General features: G+C 34.8%; 1 pseudogene; it reads left to right on the top strand.

The window, feature by feature from the left end:
* Window positions 1–5,487: 5,487 nt before the first annotated feature.
* LOC101566616 lies at window positions 5,488–6,050 on the top strand (annotated as a pseudogene).
* Window positions 6,051–7,399: the final 1,349 nt, after the last annotated feature.

Consider the following 7,399-nt stretch of genomic DNA (forward strand, 5'->3'; position numbering starts at 1 on the left):
AAAGCAATTAGTAATGACAAAAAAATGTACCTAATTGTAAGAAAGCATTTATCTCTATAAATTTCTCTTTCTTAACAAGCATTGGTATTTTGGGAATAGTACTTCTGAATAATTATACTGATTTAAATTTTTTCCCTAGTAAAAGAAAAACTAGGAATGAAATATTAGCTCTAAAGTAGACTACAATAGTCACTCCTCTGCTTAGCCAGTGATTTGCCTTTGACAAAGACATTTTCTTTAGGACTAGTTGCATATCAACCACAAAGCGATGCCCTCTTCACTCGGTGTTTCAATGCATAAGTATATGTTTGTCTAGTTCAGAGGTGTTATATGTCAAAAAATTATTGCCACATATGAAAATGACTCCAAGAAGTGATTTTTAAAAAGAAAAAAAAAGTTTAATGATTATTATGCAGCACAAAGAAACATCACCTTTGGAAAAAAAGTTCAGAAAAGTTTAGCAAAGAAGAGTGAGAAAATCGGACATAGTAGTAGCAGGCCATCCATTTTCATTGCATAACATGTACTGAGCGGGCTTACTTTTAGCTCTGAATTTGCTGCAACCAACGTGGTTCTACACAAAATGTGCTGTGACAGATATCTCAAGCATCATTGTCTTTCTACTTTTCCTTTCAGGGGCTGCAAACCAAAAAATATACATTGAAACAATGTGTATTTTTTATTTAAAATAAGGTTTTTGCGGTGCTGTCTACTAGTGCTAACTTTAGCTGTTGACTTACATTTAGTTAGATAATATAATAAGAAGAAAGACATTCCATTTCCTGTTTCGTTCCTTGATTATCACACCAAGGAATTTAAAGTTACATAGAACATGAGCAACACATCATTTCCTTGGTTGCATCCTAATGTCAAATTAGTTGGTGGGAATCTGGAGCCATTTCAGCACTCTTGCCAGCAAATTTTAGTAAATAAAGGAGATGACTGCAGCTCCAGGAGTACAGCAGCACTATACTTGGCAAGTGAACTGACCTGAACCTCTTTTCCAGAACCCTTTGTCTTCATGCATAATGTAAGAGCTCATACCAGTCTTCCAATCAGTGTTGCAAGTGACGTAAGCCTAGGAGAATGCTAGGGAGAGAAACACTTCTTACTCCTGCTTTTATTCCTTATCTTTTGTGAGGTTAGCTCCTGGAATTACCATTATCTGCAATGTCTTCTCTGCAAATTTCTTCTGATTGAACCTAAAAATTAAAAAAAAAAATTATCTTAGTAAAGGAAGAGAAACATATATTGAATTCTTAGGTAGTCTCAGAATTGTCATTATGGATTAACATTTAAGGTAGCCATGCTGACATATTGGGTGTATGAAATTTTTGTATTATATTCCTAAAATTCATTTGGTCTGGAATACATAATGTGTGATAGAAACATAAATTGAATATTTAAATAAGAAATATTACAGTAAATGATGCATTGCAATTAACTCCCTTCAAAATACTCCCCCTTGCTTGAACATAGCCCACTGGTCATGCCATTTTCTGAAGCAGTTATGGAAGTCTTCTTCATGTCTTTATGAAGTCTGATTTTTAAAAATAAAAAACATAGTGAGTGCTACTGCTGAGTGCTATTTATGGGAAGGGAAGTCTTATGAACCCTTCACAGTGTATCCTCACCCACATTATTCAACAGATCTGGCACTCTGAGAAGATCATGAAAGGGAAATATTCTGAACTGATTGAGGGCCTTAAGGTAGCCACACCAAAGCAAATAAAGATAACAAAGAAAAAAGAATTTCTGGACTGCTTCAGGAAGGAGCAAGACGGGACCTGGGAGATAGTTCGGCTCCTAAGTCCCTGCTGACAAGTGCAAGGACCTAGATTCAATCCCCAGTACCACATGCCATGCTGAGCTCGCCACTAAAACTGGGCATAGCAGTGCACATCTGTAATTCCAACACTGGGGAGGCTGAGACAGGAGGATCACTATGACCCCAAGCAGCATAGCAAGATCCTGTACTAAAAAAATAAATTAAATAATTTTTTTAAAATTGAAAAAGAAAAAAATGAGGTGGGGCAAGAATTATGGAGCAAGGGTATTCCAAGTGAAGGAATGCATTCAGGGGACAATGTGCTGGCAAAGTGTCTTTTATTATAATAAATGTTTAAATTTAAATATTCTCTATATGTTTCTAGCGTGCTTTGTATTAAAATTAAACTGGTGATTGTTATTTTCTTCTCAAAAGTTAAACTACTTATAAATATAAATCTATGTACTATATTTTGTATTTGTTGAGAAAAATAGTAGAGCAGTTAAGACTACCCATGTAAATTTCCCAACTGTCCCAAATACATGTTTTACTCTCCTCCAAGATAAACTCACAGCTTTGAATATGTATCAGGCCTTGATCTGGACAGCAGTGCCGAACATTGAGCGTACAACATCCTCATGGGAAAGTGAATTTATATTGTCTTAGATGGGTAATCATATCTGCTATAAGCTATCAGAAACCTAAATCACCAATTTGTCATTGCTTCCTTCTTTAAATCACACACAAACTATAAGACAGGATTGTCCTGCTCTTATCCTCTAGCTAAACAATGAGAGCGTATATCACATGCTGCCTGTTTAAACATGCACTGCCTGATAAAATTGAAATTGTAGAAAATGTTAATGGAAAATAGACTCTAAACTTCTCCCATAGAGGCTATTATTTGATGCAAATGAAAAATGCCGACCACACCGCTCTGGGTTCTTTGGTCCATTCTGCTGAATTGAAAGGGAAAATTGAAAAGACCCAATTATTCCATTTATACTTTTGATGAGTTTTTATAACATGGAATGAATTTGTGATTAATCAGGATTTTATGTAGACTGTATGTAAAAATCCATCTACAAAACCTAAATAGCATTATTTTCTGGCTAGTGAAGGTGAAAATGAAATGCAAAATAAAGTTGATTGACTTAAATTTAATATATGAAAAGTAGCACTAGTTAATAGAGTATTGATTAAAGATATAAAAAGAGATGGTGACAATGCATCGAATATCCTTGTTCTAGGTTCTTAGGATAGCTGTTTAATGAACCGCTTTTCTATAACTGATTTATATTTTTGTATTATTCTTCATATATTATTTTTCAAATGGTTGTGTCAGAGTAAGGCAATGCCATTCTTTACCATTTTCAGATACTCTTGTAAACAATATTTCAATATCTTAAGTTTACTTTAACCCCTTAAGTGAGATTGAATTTATAATAGAAACAAATCATAACATTTGTAGATAAATACAATTAAAATACATCAGCCTGAATTTATTAAATTCTAAAAGCTATAGGAGAAAAATAAGGAAATGTATCTCGAATGCGGATATATTGATATAAAATATTAATTTTGATAATTATTTTAAAACACAATTCAGTTAAGTGGAGCTGTGAAATTTATCATTTGTTTCTATAAAACATATACCCAGGACCATCTTCAATTTATGATCAAACTGTGAAAAGTTTTTAAAAATTATGAAAATGCTTTGATTTCTTTGGAATTTACTGTACCATCTCTTTTACTAAGTACTGTGCTCTTCACAAAAAGACAACTTTTTCACAAAAATTATAAATTCAATTCCTATCACCAGGAAAGAGAAAAAAATCTTTACACAGTCTCTCCCCAGGGTTATGCAAAAACAATTATGGATCCTCATCTGTGTAACAATTTTATAGCAGTAACTTCTCCCTTGTTTTCCTTCAGGACATGACACATGAAATGATAGGCAAGTCTCTAACAATTTCACTTTCGCCATAATGAGAATACTTCATGGGTTACTCACTATTCTGTAACTCACAGAATTTAGAAGTAAAGAAGTACAGAAAATAAAAAAAGCCTACCTGTCTACACAGAATCCTTTAAGCATTTTTTCTTTAACCCACAGAAATTTTGCTTCATGCTTGCCAAACATAACCTAAGCAAAAATCAACCACTTCGTGAAACAAGTATCAAGCCACTGTATTCTTTATTTAACCATAGCCAAATAATAGATTTTGAGCCAGCAGTGGATACACCATTAATCTAATCCAGTTGACAATCAGGTCAATATTCTAAGATATATCAAGTTATTACCATGAGACAGCTCGAGAGAAAAATACATTAAATAATTTTATTATATACTATTTAAATTTCACAGTTATATATGAATGCATAAAAAAGTTAAACAGTAACTTATGGACTCTATTTATTGATAACACAGAAAACAGGATTAAGAATTTCATTATTCTTGCTCACAAACATGATAAAGCATAACTGAGAATGCTAGAGTGCAGCGATTCTCTATCTTTGAAATGGTATCACAAGCTGACACAGTGGCACACACCAGTAAGTGCAGTACTGGTGAGGCCTGGATACCTGTGGAGACTGGCATCAAAAGAAAAAAGAAAGCAAGAAAGCCAGGAAGCAAGCAAACAAGCAAGCAAGCAAGGGCTTAAATGAGTAGCAGAGGAAAAAAAAAAAAAAAACAGCATTTGCTATACAGTACTGGCATTTTAAAAAGAATTATAAGACTCTAAACAAATAGAGAAATACTTGGCATATTCTTTTACTCCCAAATTCTCCTTGATGGAAAAAGAGTTACAGTACATCTCTGTGTGTTTCTAAAATCAGGTGTAATTATTTTATAGCCAATTGTGGTCATTCTCTACTTAGCTCCCAAGGTAATAGAAATTAACAGTATTGAGTGAGGAAGCTGCAAAGGGATACTTCGGATATGGTTAAGTATTTCTGATAATCACAAGCTATGGTCATGACTAGATAGCTGCATGTTAAGTTAGTTGAGAGTAAATTTTATCAAAAGGTATATGTAAGTGCTTAGGTGCTGTTTCTACAAGACCATAAGGAAGAGGGTTGGGGAGATAGATCAGTAGAATAAGTACTTGCCTGGAAAGCACAAGGTCCTCAGTTCAATCCCTGGTACCACAAAAATTAAATAAAAAACCTATAAGTAGCATACAACCCAAATTTTACAGTTCGGTCTTGGAGTTAATCAATACATTTCTATGTCAGCATCTGTAACCTGGTTTTGAATTTGATAAATTTAGTCATGGGGAGTACATGAGCGGAATCCCATGATTCAGAGTGCTTATCTGGTGTGTTCTAATTAAAACTTCCTCATGCCAATTATCTAAATACAACATCTCTTTTACCAATATAATAGTTTATATATGTAAATGTTGTGTCCTTTCATGAGCGTATATTTGTCCTTTTTCTCTTATTGGTCAGTTTGTCAACAATAAAAAAATATATGATATTTGCCAATCTTCTTTTTCTCTAAAGTCTTAAAAGTACCAAAATCACAATCAACCACTTCTCAGTCTAAAAAAGTAGACAAAGCTTTTTTTATATAAATGATAATATCATCACACAATGAAGTACAATAGAGTAATACTCTGCCATAAACATGACAAACTTGAGTCTCTTGTAGGATAATGGATGTACCTTGAGACCATAATGTTCATTGAAATAGAGTGTCACTTGGGGCCAAGATGGCGACTCCCATGCATCTGGGAGCTGAAGCAAAAAAGCAACATGTAAGGTGTCAGAAATTCTTGGAATTTGGACATTGGACTTCTGAATGCACTGGGAAAAGCAAATACCTACATAGACCCTCAAGAACAGCCAAACTAAAGAAAGCTTTAAAAGAAAAGGAAAGCAGATTATTATTACAGCAAAGCATTGGAGAAACTAATGTAGAAAGAAAAAGCAAAAAGAAAAGGGCCAAGAGGGCAACGAGTTCCAGCAGCGACAGTTCAGCCAGAGGCTCTTCCTCAAAGAGTGAAGACTGTGCTACCACCTTCTCCTTAGAGGACAGCGATTCCTCCAGCTCCTGCAGCTGCTCGTCCTCCTCCAGCTGCTCGTCCTCCTCCACCTCCTCTCTCTCCTCCTGGGACTCAGACTCAAGCTCTGTCAGCAGCAGCACAGAGAGCATCACAGAGAGCAGCTCTGAGGAGGAGCCTCCGAGGAAGAGGAAGAAAAAATAGAATTCCCCATCCACATCGGACCAACCGACTGAAAACACCCACGAGATTCTCAGAAGGGAATTTAGGCAATATTAGAGCCAAATAGATTACATTGCTCAGAATTTCTAGAGTTCAAAAGTTTCTAAGTGTTTTACATTGTACAAGCATAAATAGTATTATAAATGAACTATATAGAGAAAAAAATAAAATAAAATGTCACTTGGTTTCTTTTATACGAGCCACCCAAAATATAAATAAAAAAACAAAAGAAAAAAATAGATAATAGGAAGTTCCCTATGAGGAATATAATTATATGCTACCAACATGTACTAGTAAAAATTTAAAAATTAGGGCCGGGGAGATGGCTCAGTAGAATAAATGCTTCCCAGGCAAGCTCAAGCGCCTGAGTTCAATCCCTGGTTCTGGAAAAAAAAACTTAAAAATTAAGCAAGCTTTTTCCAAAACATAGAATATATTAAAATATATAATCATAATTTAAGGTCATAATATTTTTTATGGTTTACAAAATAATTTCACATTTTTTTTTACATTTACTAAGCTGCATTTATGAAGTCTCCATTTAAAAGAGGTAAAGTTGCCAGAGGAAGACCTTAAAGACTGCAGTCTTGTCATTCAGTTACATTTGGATCCTTGGCAGAGAGATAGCAGCCACAGTATTCGGGGAAAGAGGCAGACACCCACCTACCAAGAAAAAAAGGTTTTACACACTGTTGAAAGTTACCTTTAAAATTTCAAGCTACAGAGGTGGAAAAGTAGTCAAAACACTCAAAATTGCCCCAAAGAAAATCAAATGAAAGTTCCAGAAACAAAAAATTCTGGACATAATTTAGCAGAGGGATTTATCAATGTATATGCATGCCTTGTCTCATTACTAGGAAGAATTCATCTGTACTAAACAAAAAAGAGCAAATCATATAAATAAATACATCTTACAAAATATGTCATAGTTTTAGAATAAGGACACAAATTCTTCAATACTCATCCTATCAAAGGGTACAGTTTATCTTCCTTGCCCTTCATTCTGGGTGGGGTTGCAATGCCTCCAACCAGGAAAAGAGTGAAAGTAATAAAGTTACTTCTAAGGAGAGGTCATATAAAATCATGAAGATTCTATCCTGGCTTTATTGTTGTTGTTGTTGTTACTGGTGGTGGTGGTGGTGTGTGTGTGTGTGTGTGTGTGTGTGCGCGCGCGCACGTGCATGTGCATGTGTGTCATTTTGTTCTCTTTTGGTTTTTTTGCTGTTGCTGTTTTTAACAATACATATTTTGGTGTGCTGAGCTCTTTCTATGATTACTTTGTTTTTTCTTGCTGTGAAAAGACCATACCACCAGGAAAGTCATCCAGACTGATGTGTGAAGAGCCATCAAATAATCCCAGCCACCTGTTAATACAAACCACGTGCAGCCCTGTTATCCT

Source organism: Octodon degus, unplaced genomic scaffold (assembly GCF_000260255.1).
Source record: "Octodon degus isolate 3935 unplaced genomic scaffold, OctDeg1.0 scaffold00139, whole genome shotgun sequence".
In the NCBI taxonomy this organism is placed as follows: domain Eukaryota; kingdom Metazoa; phylum Chordata; class Mammalia; order Rodentia; family Octodontidae; genus Octodon; species Octodon degus.